The following is a 17160-nucleotide window of genomic DNA, read 5'->3' on the forward strand; positions in this document are numbered from 1 at the left end:
AAAATAAGTTACCGGCTTTGTTTGAGAACACACAGTCAAAAAGCAATAACATCGTGAAATATGCAAGTATTATTAATCCCATGTTAGAAATGAGCAGCCTGAGATGCAAATAGAAAATAATTTTTTACAAAGTCACAGAGCCAGAATGGGTATAGTTAGTTATTCCTATTACTGTGGCCTTTCCACTGAAGCACAATGGTTACGAGGTCAGATTTTGATGTCAGGGAAACGTGAACAGAAATTTCTCAAAAGAAGACAGAATAATGGCCAACAAACATATGAAAAATGTTCAACATCTCTAATCATCAGAGAAATGCAAATCAAAACTGCAATGAGATATCACCTATGTCCAGTAAGAATGGCTTTTATCAAAAAGTCCCCAAACAATAAATGTTGGTGTGGATATGGAGAGAGAGGAACACTCCTACACTGCTGGTGAGACTGCAAACTAGTTCAACCTCTGTCAAAAGCAATATGGAGATACCTTAAAGCGATACAAGTAGATCTACCATTTGATCCAGCAATTTCTCTACTGGGCATCTATCCAAAAGATCAAAAGTCACTTTATGAAAAAGACACCTGCACTCGAATGTTTATATCAGCACAATTCACAATTGCAAAGTTGTGGAAACAACCCAAGTGCCCATCAATACATGAGCGGATTAATAAAATGTGGTATATGTATACCATGGAGTACTATTCAGCTTTAAGAAACAATGGTGATATAGCACCTCTTGTATTTTCCTGGATAGAGCTGGAACCCATTCTACTAAGTGAAGTATCTCAAGAATGGAAAAACAAGCACCACATGTATTCACCAGCAAATTGGTATTAACAGATCAACACCTCAGTGGACATATAGGAATAACATTTATCAGGTGTTGGGCAGGTGGCAGGGGGCAGGAGGGGATGGGTATATACAAACACAATGAGTGATATGTGCAACATTTGGGGGATGGTCACGCTGACTCAAGGTGGGGGGCATGGGAAATATACATAACCTTAACATTTATACCCCCATAATATGCTGAAATAAAAAAAAAGAATCTCTGTGTCATCGTGTATAAGCTATTGACATTCTCTAGGCCTCGGATCCTCATTTGTAAAACATGTAAAAATATGTATCTCATTATGATTGCTAGAATAAAGGTTGTCAGTGGGAGTTAAGTGATATAAAACATAGAAAATGACTATGCTTGACAAAGACACTTGATGTGATACATTCAATGTAATGATGACGGCAATGATGACAATGCTGATGATGATGGTGACAATAAGAATGACACAGCCCAAATCTAAGCAGCAACTACCCTTTCACTGATAGAAAATAATGAACAGTCATGTTAAAAATGAAACTTTTACTCATCTATTTCTGATATTTCTCAGGATGGTCTTTATGAGAGGCAGCAGGGTGTCTTATGAACTTTAGAGTTAGATACCTGGGTTAAAATGTCATCTTTAATAATAAGTAATGAATACCTCTGGGCCTTAACCTACATTTTTGGTAGCCTACAGAAATTTGATGCAGTGACTTAAGTATATAATACCATGGTGGTGTATAATAATTGCTTGATTTTTTTAGTTTATTTTCCAGGAATTGATTTGACTATTGCTGCATTTTTAAGTGTTTTCCTTTCCTTCACACTGCAACTTCTGAAACTAGGCCTTCTCTCATAACTAATAGGGACTTGGTAATTTAGCACACTTTCATGGGACTAGGCCCCTAAATATAAGAGCTCTTGGAATGGCTTCATATGTTTAGGGAAAGCATATAGGTATTAGGATAGAAGAGGCAAATTGAACCCAAATAATGCAATAGAATAGACAGTTATATCTATTTTTTTCATACCCCAAGTTTTTTTTTTATTTTCATAAAATGTTAATAGATATAGTCAAAGTATTAGAAAATATTGAGTATTTTATGACAATAACATGTTAGGGTTTTAGAGTACTTTGCACTTTCAAAAAGAGTTTCACGTTTGATTTTAGTAACAAGATCTATTATCTAGGCAGGAATAATGAGTCTCATTTTCTAAGTGAGAACTTAATTGTTTTGCTTAAGATCACAAAGTAAGTGATAGAGGCAGGAATATAACTCAAGACATTCTCCATGTAAATATAGTGCTCCTTCTCTTCAAGCATATTGTAAACCACTTCAGAGTCACTCATTTTTAATTTGATATTGGCTTTAACCAAAACTATTTCTCTTCTTTTCACCCATGAAAAGTTAACTAAACATAAAATGAACTTAGAAGTGCTAACCATGAGGACAGTAGGATGGCTTCTTTTTAGTCCCTTGGCAGTCATAACACCAATTAAAAAGTCAGTGCCTGGAGAAAGGCTATTAAATGTGAATGCCCTACACATTAAAGAAAAGTCACATATTAAAACATTTAGCTCAGAAACATTTGGAAAACTCCATTTTCTCACACCATCTGCAGAAAAAAATTTTATGTACATTTTGGTTTTTTATTGTCTATCATGGAAATAATTTGCTATGCTTAAACACAAATGGCTAATTAGAAATGATAGTTTCTTACATAGAGAAATTTTAAGTCAGAAAGTGAATAAATATAAGTATGAAAATATCCTGAATTAAGGCATTATTATTCATCTTTGCAGAAATAATTTGTCTCAGTATATAAGATTTAGTTATTCTGATCATACTGTAACCCAAAAAATTGTCTTGCAAAATTTTCTAATTTCTGTTTATGTTTATCCACTAATGTGGCTTTCTAAAACATATATAAAATGCTAATTTTATGTTCCACGTAACCTGACATAATTTCTTTTCAATATTTTCATACCTTTTAGTGGAAGGCAGGATTTCTTCTTTCATTAAACTTTCACTGAATATTGAAATAATGTATCCATCCAGAAGACTTCTAATCGAAGGCCAGCTAATAGTTATTGCATTTGAGTCTCTACTATGGTTCATAAAGTCAACTGCACTGGGGGCTGTATCATTTAAAACATAGGCAATAAAATACCATTTTTTTATAGCACAAACTATCTGACTTAAAACAGCCCTGAATCACTCTTAGGATTTGACTCTCTAAAAACTCTGAAAGTAGCCAAGACATTTCTTTTATTCTACCTGGTCGATATGAGAAGTTATAAGTAAAAAAAAAAAAAAATTATCTTAAGCTTTGAAATAAGGTCAACATGCGTCCTAGTAGAATTGTGCTCAAAATTTCCCTTGTCTCTAAAATATAAGAAATAGATCATATCTTGGTATTGTGCAACCACCAATCTCAGAAATATTTAATTATTTTTAGGACTCATCCTAATTAAATACCAAAGAGTGACAAGGTTAATCATCAGGAAAGTTAATTGCAATCTAAATATGAAATGTCTTCCTTCTTATTTTGTTTTCTCTTTAAAATTCTTCCATGTATAAAAAAGGAACAAAATTGCCAACATATTCTTTCTCAGTCTCATTCTTTGTTATTACAGTAAAAGAATACCAGATATGACCAGGTTATAAATACATAAATCAATCTTCCCATAGCATCACTGTCAAGAATAACTAAAATAGTTATTTTAGTGGAATAGCTGATAGTTTTACTTCAGTAGATATGACAACTTATACGTTTTGCATACATCTTTCCCAATCATCTTCTATTTCATATAACTACCATGGGATAAATCATCATCTGCCATTGAGAGGAAGCTGCTTGCACTGGGAAAGTGGCACTTCATTGTCTGCTTAACTGAAAAATAGAGCAATTATTAATAAATTGTAAATGGAGAATCTGGCCAGACCCCAGGCAGTTAGCAATTCACCATCTGGCAATACATAGAGAAAATGGAAAAAGAAATGAGATGCTGCCCATAAAGAAAAACTAGGAAGAATAAACTACTTACTAAATCTTTCCTAAAAGAACCAAATAAAAATATGAACATTAAAGAAAGGCTGAAGGTGCTTATACAGGCTGTACCTGTCTGTATTTCTCTTATGTTAGGGGTATTGTCTTTAAAACCTTCTTTTTCAGTCCGAATTGAAAAGGTATATACTGTGGCAGGATCCAGGTTACAGAATGTTGCTGTTTCTTGAACTACCTTCTGTACCTACCAATCCAAAGGAATAAATTACCAAGTGTTCATTTAACAAAACTTCCCGATCAAATACTAGCAAAAAACAACAACAAAAAACACTTTTGGAGTTATTTAATTTTACTGCTATCTAACGTAATAATGCAGTAATATTGGTTTCAGCATGAAAGACTCAAGTTGAATTCCTCCAATAACCCCTTATAACATACCATGAAAATGGCAGCACAGTTAATGCATGTGATTTCATAATGCTGAAAATTCCCATTAGCTCGATTCCAGAGAATTTCTATGGAAGAGTCCTTAACTTTGCCCTCATGAATATTCGTTGGTACTTCCAGACCTATCCAAACACATAACACACTTAAATTCTTCTCAAATGTTTTCTAACTGGATTTTTCTTTTAACTTATCCCTTTGATGGGAATTAAAAGCACAATATAAAAAAAGAACAACAAAATTTATCAATCAACCCATCTCTCTATCCTAATTAAAAATACACATACAGTTACAGTTTATAGAATATGATAATCAGTTACTATACTGAGAGCCATGATAAATACCATTACATGTAGCTAATGTTGATATTGCAGCAAAAGCTACACAGGTTCAAATTCACAGGAGCAAATGCACAATATTCAAAGGAATGAAAAAATATTAATGCTTATTGGTACATTAGCATAAGTTGAAAAGACAACAGAGAAAGAAATACAAAGTCTAGACAGAGAAGAAAAAGAATCCCCTTTGTATCAAATATTCACTGAAGCTAAAAATAAATTATATCTGATGAGTTTTAATGTGTATTTTTCCCATCTTAAAGATCTCATCTAGCATAAGGGAAATAATTATTTCAGGAAAACTGAAAAATGGCAGCTTTAAACTATCATCTTTTATATTTATTATTTTGCTGATTGATATCCCAATATTGATATATTCAGATAGATTATTTTTAAAGACAGTAATTGTCAAATAGAAAGAAAGCTATCCATGATGATTTAAAATATAGAGAAATAGAGAGTACAGATATAAAAAGTAGATAGAAATTGCAAGCAAGCAAACATAAAATACAAACGTGTATTGAAATGATTATAAATATGCTAAAATGCTGTAGAAATTTCTGACAGCAGTTGGAAGTATTTTATGGAAAAGATGAATTTAAACAGAAATGGAAAGATTACAATTTGTGCGGAAGAAGACACATGACAGCATTATGACACAGGTAAATGCATATGGACAGGAAGGGCAAATAATGAAGAAACTGCATTTGTTGTATGCATATGTTATAGTCAGAACTGCATATGTTATAGTCAGAATTATAAGGCTTTTAGGACTCCATGTGATTTTTCTATGGCATTTATTACCCTTTGCTATTCATTTCTACATCTACTGGATAGACAATTTTAAAAATTTTGTGTATTTTAAATGTTCCAAATTAATATTTGTTGAATTTTTAAGTGAATTAAAAAGAAGATAAACCAATACAAATCTCAAAATGCAATTATTGATATAACAAACATATGGGATAGAGATAGTAACAAATGTTAATTTTAAATATTTCAAAATCCAAGAAAAATGTGCACTAGTTTTTTCCAGACAAATGGCAACATGGGAATAGCAAACACAGGCTTATATTATGTGCTTTGAGACACTATCAGGACCCCTAGATTCAAAAAATATAATCTAGTTCTCATAATTGCCAAAAATTAGTCACATACCTCACTCTTGGATTAAGTCATTTGAAATTCTGGTTAAAATGCAAGTATTTTTGTTAATGGACAGATTTAAAAAAAATTCTTGACCTCAATTTTACATAGAGTTAGGTCTACCTATATATTTGGGCAATGAAAGATCTGCCTTAATAGTGAGGCATTTAAAATTATTTTAAAAGATCCTTGAAAAAGATTGCATTAAAGTGAATGTAGTTTAATAATTTGAAATGGTATACAAAATAGAAATCAAGAAAGAGTTTATGAAAATCTTAAAATATATGTTTTTATAGCAACATATAATATATATTACTTAATTTAGTCTCACTGATGACGGAAAAAAAGAATTTGTATTTTATGGGGGATAAATTTTCAACAGAAATTTTATTACCATGTTTTAAAAGAATGGTTATATTTGGCCCTCCTTCAATTACAATATGTATGCCATCAAACATTCCAACATTGGGCATTTGAGCAAATAAGATTACAGAGGTACTATGACTTTCATAAGGGATAATAATCCAGACTGGTTTGGGCTCTGAAAGATAAAAGAAGACATTTATAATTAGTAATTTTAAAATATCTCTAAATTTTATCTAGCATGTTCTAGAATTTGTGAGAATATTAAATTCCTATGCATTAAACTTACATTTACTATTCTAGCAAAGGACAGAGAAATAAGGTGAATATTCTGACAAACCATACATCCATATATATTGGAACTACATAAATAACTTTCATCTTCTGATTCTTCATAATAGTCTCAAGAAACATAATCTGAGATTTTTCAATTGTTTACCTTTCTTTATTAAGCAAATGTTTTTGAGAACCTGTATATAAAAATGAATGCTCAAATAAAGCATATAAGGCCAGGTTTCTGCTTTCAAAGGGCTCCCAATCTCAGGAAAGAGATTTATAGATCACTAACTAGAATCCCAAATAGCCAGAGCTGATCTAGTGACATGAACAAAAAGTTATTTAGAACAGAGGAGGAAATCATCAATGTTAGCAGCAGCGAACACTGGGGAAGGCTTTGCAGAGTCAAAGATGTTTTTATTTCAGTCTTAAAAGACAGTACAAGTTTACCAGAAAGAGTATGTGTGAAGGGGAAGAAGTACGATCGAGGGAATTCCAGGCAAAGAGGAAATCATGGGCAAGGCATGAAAACCAAAGAGGGTATGGTTATGTGTTCAAGGAATACCAAATTCTTTCAGCTCTTTCCTAGTGGGGTATTCTTTGGGAAGTTATATAGTCACTGTGTCTTGGCTTTCTCATCTCTACAATAGGAAGAAGAGTAGTATCTCCATTGCAGGGTCATTGTGCTGGTTAAATAAGAGATTGCACTCCTGTATAAAATGCCTAGGGCAGTGCCAGGCTCCTGGCAGGTGGTTAAAGCATGGGCTATGTATGAGGATCAGGAACTGGGCACACAAGGGCTAGCTACCTCTGAGGCTGGACACTGCCAGGCATTTGGTGTGCCATGCCATGGAGGTCAGACCATATCCTGGAGGCAACAGGGATTTTGAGCAGGCGTGATGTTTCATTTTTAGAAACACAGTTCCGGTGATAGTTTGGAGGAAGGATTCATTTACATTTTACACTCTCCCTGACCTCTATTAAAGAGCTTGATCATACCTCAATTCTCTGCTGTGCTATTTAGAGCAAATTTTAAAATTTTAGACAATTTCTATTCAGATTCTTTTTCCTTCAGGTCAATTTTAATTTTAACTCTATTTGTGGGTTGTTGGGACACCATCCAGTATTTCTTTAAGTCTGCCTTTCTCCCAAGCAGATAGTTTCTAAAATATACATTCTAAAAAAGAATTTTTTTCCTCCTCAGAGAATAATTAGATGTTCTTTCCTTTTCAGCTTTATTTGTGACATCTGGTCAGATGCAATGGAACTTGTTCTAAATTACTGTTAAATATTTGATAATGTGAATCTGCTACTTTACCCAGAGCCAGTACTCTGGGTGCCTATAGTGAGCTTTCTAGAACATAAAATCAGTGCAATAACTCCATAAATTCATTCAGCTTTAACTATTAGCCCTCTTACCTTTTCCATTCTCAGTGGTGATGAGGAAATGTTTAATAAACCAACTATAACCAATTCTATATGGTGTACTACTGGGTTTCCTGGCATCTTTACTATGATTTTCTTTCTCCAGTTAGATTTTTTTTTTTTTTCAGACAGAGTCTCATTTTGTTGCCTGGGCTAGAGTGCCGTGGCATCAGCCTCCCTCACAGCAACCTAAAACTCCTGGGCTCAAGTGATCTCCTGCCTCAGCCTACCAAGTAGCTGGGACTACAGGCATGTGCCACCATGCCCGGCTAATTTTTTCTATATATTTTTAGTCATCCAGCTAATTTATTTCTATTTTTTTAGTAGAGATAGGGTCTTGCTCTTGCTCAGGCTGGCCTCAAACTCCTGAGCTCAAACGATCTGCCCGCTTCAGCCTCCCAGAGTGTTAGGATTACAGGTGTGAGTCACCACGCCCGGCCAGATTATCTTTACTTTTATGTCATCACTAACATTTTTGTGGGTTTGCTCTTTAAATTCTCTACAGCCATCTTTAGTTACAAAGGTCTAAGAGTAACTGTGGATTTTATAAGGCAAGAGTGACATCCCTCAAGCACATAACCCACCTGAATCAGTGGGCAATGACCTGTGAAAGCTTCTAAATATGCCTGGAGCAGGAATTAAAAGATCTGGGGATGGGGAATGAATGAACAGTATAATCATGGAACCAATTCACCTCCATGTTCTTGGGTACTGATGGCATTTTCTAAGAGAAGAGACTTCAAATAGACAGGGTCTAAAGTAGCTTCTAAAAGTATGTAAAGTCAGTGCTGTCTCCTCAAGTGGGGTAAGCATGAGGTTTTCCACCAATTCCATTTAGGGAATGGAGCTAATTGTGGTAATGCATGACAATTTAAAGCAGAGAGTCATCAAGGCTGGATAGGTATAGAATAGGACAAAGTTCTGCTTTGTCTTTAAAACTATATCCTGAAAATCTGGAAGAATCACATGGAAAAAGAGTTTATTAAAAATAAAGAAAAGAAACATATTGCCACATTCTGGGACTTTGAACAGGTTCTCCCTCTGTGACTGTGATCTCTATTCTTATCTGTTTTCCTGCAAAAGCTGTAGCAAAAGAAGTGATAGCATCAGGTTTTCTCAACATGAGATGAACTGAACTAGGCCAAATTCAAAGGCTTTTATTACAGGGAAGATAGAATGAAATCTCGGGGATGCTCAGTATATCATGAAATTTATTCTGCTACACTGAGAGGAAAAAAGGAAACTCAAACACCAGCTCTCCTATAGCTTTTCTCCCCTCAAGAAACCCTGGGTTTAGTTCATTCCTTCAACAAAGAGAAATCACACAGACAGCTGAAATGGCTTTACCTCCTACAAAGCATGGCCATAGCTGCCCAAATGCCACCACTCCAATCCTGGTGAGAAATAAAAATCACAACAACAAACACTCTCATAGTGCTTACTTAGTGTCAAGTCCTTAAATTACACTAACCTCATAAAGTAGATAAGATTATTATCATTTCCATTTTAGAGAGAAGGAAGCTGAGGACCAAAAAGCCTGGGTAACTTTGCAAAGGATGTAAGCTGCCAAGTCACAGAGCTGGAATTCTAACCCACGCAATCCAGTTCCAAGGCTTGTGCTCCCAAGCACCGCCTTCTTCCTAAGGGATCCTTATGGATCCTTATGGATCAAGTGCACAATCAAATGGAGACCACAGTCTGCTAATTATTTTCAGGAAAAATTAGAGTGAGGAATAGTTTCAAAGGGAAAAGGGAAATAAATGTGTACATTACATTTTCTTCTAAATGCCTATAACAGTTTATTAAAAAACAAATGCCTGTCTGTGCTTACCTGTTTCAAAGTGTATGGAAGATAGAGAGAAATACAGTATGGTAAATTAGGTCTTTTAATAAATATTTTTTTTATGAACACATGAAGAAAGCATGTGTCTATGCACCTTGGGACAGGTTAATACTTGCTTTAGGATATGAGATAAGAACATGACTGATAAATAATCTTGTGATGCTAAAAGCGATTATCAAGCCTAAGAACTGAATAGAACACTTAATAGGTTATAAGAAATGATGGAGTGTTTGAAGGAACTAAAGATAATTACATATGAGGAAAGAAAACACAGGCACCAGGGATACCTCATGAATGTCTCTAAACATTTGATGGCCTCTGATGTGAACCAAGGAGTAGACTTGCTCTGCGATGCTCTGGAGAGCAGACTTGGGTCTATGATGGGAGAAATTTTGTAAATAAATTAGACAAGTCTTGAATGATCAGAGACACTATGCTTGGAATTATATACCAGATGATATATAATTAGCAAAATCTCTGTCCTCACTTCAAACCCATAAATTCTGTTATTCTTAGGATTTGTATATATTAATACATGTTTCTGCATCCATGTTGGATAGCAGTTTGACAAACAACTAACTGAATCAAATACAGCTAAGAAGTCTACTTAGGCTGGAGACACAAGAGCCGAACAAGATTTCAAAAGAAATCTAGAAACAGAGGTTTAAAAAAAGTTTGTATTTTAGATGGCAGATGGATTGAAATATGCTATGTGCCCTAGAGTAAAAGAATTATAAGACTTTTGATCTGGAAAGAAATTTGAAAATAATTTATTCAATATCTTAAAGTTTTTAAGGAGAAAACTTAGGCCCTGGGATAATATAGAGACATTCTCTAACGTCATAACTGCTAAAAATTGATCTAAGCAGATAAATCATTTCCCATTTTACATTTTAGTTCTTCTGTTTTGCCATTAAGTATGTAGTGTGTTGTTTTATAGTATGAAATAATTCTTCTTGGTAATATCTCTTTCTAGTTGTTTTCCTTTTATAACTACTCCCAATTATAATTATGTTTAGGTAGGTTTTCTTAAAAATTTAAGTATTGAAATGTCATATGTGAATTTAGTCTTTGAATGGTAAAATAGGAAGATACAGTGTGGGTTGAATGTGGATACTGTTGGTACTTACTTTTTTGGATCAATTCCTTTTTTGTTTTCAATAAGGTTCCCCTTATTGTAAGCTATAATGCCTGTGAGGTCCAATAATTTCTCTTCTTCAATGTCACCACCAGGAACCCAAATTGCTCAAGTTGAAACCTTGGGTTTCTCCCTTCCTTCCTTCTTGGCAAGCACTCTATCTTGGATCTCCTGCTTCCACACTATAAAATGTATCTACTACTTTCCTTCTGCACTGTTTCTACCCTTGTTTACCATAACCTTTTGCCTAGGCTTCTACAACATCCTCCTACTCAGTTCCTCTGCTTTCAGCCTTGCCCCTTTACAACTCATTCTGTACACATAGCAAGAGGGAAATTTTTGAAACATAAGTCAGATTGTCACTTTCCTGCATAAGATCCTCAATAGGCTTCCCATTTCCCTCAGGAAAAACAGTCAAAAGCATAGCCTATTGGATCTATGTGATCTGACCCCTGAGTACCTCTCCAAAATAATATCCTGATAACTTTCTCCCTCCTAATTAGACACATCACACACACTGTTCTTTTTGTTCTCAAATGCACCAAGTTTTTTCCTGTGCATCCTTTATGATTGTGTTCATGCCTGGAGTACTCTTCCTCCATTTCATCCCAGGCTGCTCTGGGTCCTTTTTATCCTTTAGCCTTCCATTCAAACATAACTTCCTTCTATTCTGGCCTATTTACAGTTGATCCTGCCATCCATTTTCAATTACTATCTGTCACATCATTTTCCTTTTTTTCCCTCCTAGTATTTATCACAATCTACAATAGCTCTTAGATTTGATTAATTCATTAAAGTTCCGATGTACAAAATCAAAGTACAAAAATCAGTATCATTTCTATACACAAATACCAACCAAGCTGAGAACCAAATCAAGAAGGGAATCCCATTTATAATAGCTACAAAAGAAAGAAATAAAATACCTATGGATATATTTAGCAAGGAGGTGAAAGATCTCTACAAGAAAACTACAAAATACTGATGAAAGAAAATGTAGATGACACAAGCAAATGAAAAAAACATCCCATGCTCATGGATTGGAAGAATTAATATCATTAAAATGACCATAGTACCAAAAGAAATCTAGAGATTCAATGCAATCCCTATCAAAATACCAATGTAGTTTTTCACAAAATTAGAAAAAAAATCCTAAAATTCATATCGAATGAAAAAAGGGCTTGAATAGCCAAAGCAATCCTAAGCAAAAAGAACAAAGCTGAAGGCATTACATTACCTGACCTCAAATTATATTCCAAGGCCATAGTAACCAAACTACCATGGTACTGGTTTAAAAATAAACACATAAATCAATCAAACAAAATAGAGAATCCAGAAATAAAACCACATACCTACAGCCAACTGACCTTTGACAAAGTTGAAAAAAACATACACAGGAAAGGACAGTCTTTTCAATAAATGGTGCTGGGGAAATTGGATTATTATATGCAAAAGAATAAAACTAAACCTTCTCACTCACCATTTATAAAAATCAACTCAAGATGGATCAATGACTTAAATGTAAGACCTGAACTATAAAAATACTAAAGGAAAACCTCGGGACAGCTCTTCTGAACATTGATCTAAGTAAAGAGTTCATGACTTAAGACCTCAAAAACACAAGCAACAAAAACAAAAATAGACAAATGAAACTTAATTAAACTTAAAATATTCTGCACAGCAAAAGAAATAATCAACAGAGTGAATAGAGAAACTGTAGAATGGGAGAAAATACTTACAAACTAGGCATTTGATGGGGCCCTTATATCTAGAATTTACAAAGACAAAAAACAACAACAACAAAAACAAATAGCCCCATTAAAAAGTAAGCAAGGTGGACATAAATTGACATTTTTCAAAACAAGACACACATGTGGCCAACAAGTATATGAAAAAATGTTCAAAATCGCTAATCATCAGAAAATTGCAAGTTAAAACCACGATGAGATATTTTACATAGTCAGAATGATTAAAAAGTCAAAAAATAATAGATGTTGGTGAGATTGCAGAGAAAAGTGAACTCTTATACACTGTTGGTGAGAATATAAATTAGTACAACCTCTTTAGAAAAGATTTCTTAAAGAACTAAAAATAGAGTTACCATTTGATCCAGCAATCCCACTACTGGGTATGTACTCAAATGAAAAGAAGTCATTTTATAAAAAAGATACCTGCACTCATATGTTTATAACAGCACTACTCACAACAGTAAAGATATGGAATCAACCTAAGTATTCATCAACTGATGACTGGATAAAGAACATATACACAATGAAATACTATTCAACCATAAAAAAGAATGAAATCATATCTTTTGCAGAAACATTAGAAAGCCCAGTCTTCACTACTACACAATATGTCCATGCAACAAAATTGCACTTGTACCCCTTAAATTTATACAAATAAAAAAAGAAAATGAAGAGATTAAATGAAAATATATATGTATATTATCTTTCCCTCCCTAATAAATGTTGAATGACTACTTATTGAGTAAATTAATTATATTTCAGAAAGAACATGTAAACATTTTTTGGTTTGCTTCCAAACCTTTTATTGTTAATATTTTCTTCTAGTGTGCTGTAATATAAGGGCATGTCTTTGTGAACACAATAATTGTAATACATATAAACATATAAATAATATGTCAGGCACTACTGTATGTCCTTATATTTATTTAATCAACTATTCTCATAATAATCCCATGAAATACATGCTAATATTTTCCCCATTTTACAAATATGGAAGCTGAGGCATAAACAAGTTGGGTACATTGCCCAGAGTTATTCAAATCATGGGACTCAGACTCAAACTTAGGCCGTGTGGCTCTAAGGTCAAGTTCTTAATCACAAGACATGCTGCATTCAGACAAGAATGGAGCATTTCAGGAAAATGAGATGCACACTGCTTCAAATTTCAAGGTTAACATTAAATAAAGCACACCAAAAATCTACTTGAAATGATGCAACCTGCTACCGGAGGAGTACATCAGAGAATATTTTATAATATCCACAAATCAACAAATATCTCATAAAAATGAAAAGTATTTGATTCTCACTTAGAGTTTGTTGAATAGTTACCAGCTCACTCAAGTTCCCATTAATCACTGTTGCGACTCCAATGTCATATGTCATTCCGGAGATTAAATTATCAATCTTAAATCTATTAGCATCCTTTATAAAGAGCTTCATGATTTCACTTGCATCTGATACGGATTTGATTTGAATGTAGATCTCGTGGCCACCTTGTGAAGTTTTCCATTGAAGAATTATACGGTTTTCTGCCACATCTTCAGGTTTAGCATAAACTTTCTGAAATGGATTAATACCTTAGAAAAACAAATAAATAGATACACATAGCTTATTAGTTGGTACTATTCATGCTATTGAGTAAAAATATCACAATTCAACATTAAATAATATTTAAAGCAAATTTAACAAATCCTTATGTCACCACATCCTGTAAACGACTCTAGTTTGGAGAAAAATGTATTTTTATTATCTGCTTATGCACATGCATTTGTTGCACTTACAGCACCCTTTTACCTCCCTACTCCCGCCTGCTGGCTAATTCCACTCTCCTTTCATGACTGACCGCATTACTCATCCATGACTATTCTTGCACCCCAAGTCTGGGTTAGTTGATCCCTCTCTATGTTCCCATAGTCTCCAGAGCATAGCTCATATAATACCAATTATGATGCAGCACTATCACTGTTCATTAACTTATTTGTCTCATCCCATTAGTATGTAAGCCCACTGAGACTAAGTCTTATCTTCACTACCTCTTATCCCAGCTCCGTATCCCAGCTTCTGATACTGAAAATAATTTACTGAGTGAATAATGAATGAAAAAAGAATATTAGTCCAACCTTAGGAGAGTAAAAGAGGGCTGGGTTACTAAATCCTGGACAAGCACTAAATATGTCAGCTTACAGCCAATATACAGAGCAAATGACTCAAAAGTTAAATGTGCAGACTCAGATTGTACCTTTCTCCTGTCTATTAAACAAATAGGTATATATTATGGAAGATTTTTAAGTTGGCTTCAAAATCCTGTGATAAATCCTCCTAGACTACCTGTCAGGTAATGAAAGCACCTTCCTAAAATGGGGACCCAAAAAGCATTTGCCAATGGAAGGATGCTTTGAGCTTGGGGTAGAGAAAACATTTGCTATCTAGTAGCCAATTGCGAAAATATTCTCATTAGGATTTGCAACACTGAATACTTAAACGTTAAGCTTTTGTTCCTAGTAAGCATTAAATTGTATCTTCTGCTATTGTTATTATTTACAAAGAATCTCAAGTATTCACAATAAATATGAGAAGGTTAATTAATCTACAGCTGTGCACATGCAGACTTTCTCTTCCTCCTGTCTCATCCCTAGTGTGTTTAAATTTTAGCTGTTGAAATTCTAATCAAAGAACTTTGCACGCAGCATGTTAAATATATACACACAAAAACACACACTATACTCACAGGGATATACCACTAAAAGGGGCTCAGTTATGCATTGTTTTGTAAGATAGTGTTTTATCTTTCAGAAAATACTGCATTATATTTAAAGGGACAAATAGAATTACTAATTAAACAACAGATTACTTTAATGATTATTTTCTAGACAAGGATTCAAAAACTATGTAGAAATGAGAGGAGAGTAGAAATGCATTTGCCAAAAAAAAATCCCAGGATGAGACTGCCCTCTAGCGGTCAACTCAATCACACTGTCTGAGAAAATAAATAACTAAGTACACCTGATTAAAATATGCAGACTTAATTGTTGGATCTAGTGTTACTAAAAAGAACTGTTTGAATTAATTATGGTAAATAAAGAACTTTATTTTCCAACCAAGGCTATCAGAAAAATGTCTCCTAGGAACTTTGATAGGAAAAAATGTAGATTGGAATAATGTTTAAAGACTTTGCGTAAATCTAAATAAATTTAGTATCTAGAATCCATGCTTAGAATTATAATTCAACATTCAAACACATTTTCAACTTTGAGTATTTGTACCCATGGAGGATCAACACAATTAAATTTTAGCAAAATATTTTGGAATATGCAGTTTATTTTTTTATTAAAAGGCAACATGCAGCCAAGCTTACCTGTAACAGCTAAAACAGGTTTCTCAAAGCAACTTAAAGTTCCTCTTTCTGCTACACTAAATAGACACATCAGATAATGATGAAAAGACTTGAGGCCTCTGATTATTGTTGTTGTGTTAAGTTTTTCAACAAACACTTCTTTTGATTTATTGTTTTCAATATCCAAAATAGTTACAAGATAATGATGGAAAAATACAGACTCTGGAGGATCCCACTGTAAAAATATCTCCGTTGGGGTGGCATGCATAACTCTTAAATTTGAGGCTGATAAAGGGCCTGGGAGACAATAAAATAAAATAATACATTGTATTAGTGATATGATTTGGCAGAATAATCTCTCCCTTCTCAGTATTTCCAAATACTTCAGCTTGGAGAGGAAAGGAAAACTGGGTTTGAGTCCTGTCTTTTCCACTTTCTAGTGCAAATTCCCTGAGCAAACTAATCACTTTCTCTAAGCCTCAGTTTTCTTGACCGTGAAATGGGAATGATAGTAGTAGTTGCCTCATAAAACTTTCATGAAGATTAAATAAGGGATGTAAGCACTTGGCACAGTGTTTTACACACACTATTGTTCCATAATTATTTTTATTATCCTCACCATCAAAATGACATATATGACTTTATTATGTATGTCTTTTACCTCTTCTGCCTTGTCATACTCAAGGGCAGAGACCATGTTATTCACCTTTCATTCCCATTATCACTTGCACTCAGGCACTCACCATCTTACAGGACTTTCTCCCCACTCCAAACCATTTCACTCAGTGTCAGTGATTTTCCTAATTAATGCTTCCAGATTAATATTCTTTAAACACTGCCTTGTACATATCAGCCTCAAACCCATATCTGTCCCCCGCATCCCCAACACATAGACATGCACATACATTTTTCTTGATTCTTCCTTTAGGAGCAACAGCTCAACAGTTAAAATAAGGACCATCTGGCTTCCTGTGTGGCTTTGCTACTTAACAAAGCATGCTGCTCTAGTCAGTTTACTTAACCTTTATGAAACTGTTTTCTCATTTCTATATAGCTACTCCCAGGATTGAGGCAAGGACTGAATGAGATAATGCGTTAAAAGCATTTTGTAAAATGTAAAACAAGTGTTAGTCTTAATAGAATTCCATTCCTTCTAAGGTAAAATGCAACCCTCTGAGACACACCCCTGGCATTCCCTCTCAAATTGATTTTACCCACATGGCCGAGGAAATCCTCTTCTCCAATCAGTCTGCACAATTCCTCTTTCACAAATTCTTACCT

Source organism: Microcebus murinus, chromosome 10, assembly GCF_040939455.1.
Source record: "Microcebus murinus isolate Inina chromosome 10, M.murinus_Inina_mat1.0, whole genome shotgun sequence".
Classification (NCBI taxonomy): domain Eukaryota; kingdom Metazoa; phylum Chordata; class Mammalia; order Primates; family Cheirogaleidae; genus Microcebus; species Microcebus murinus.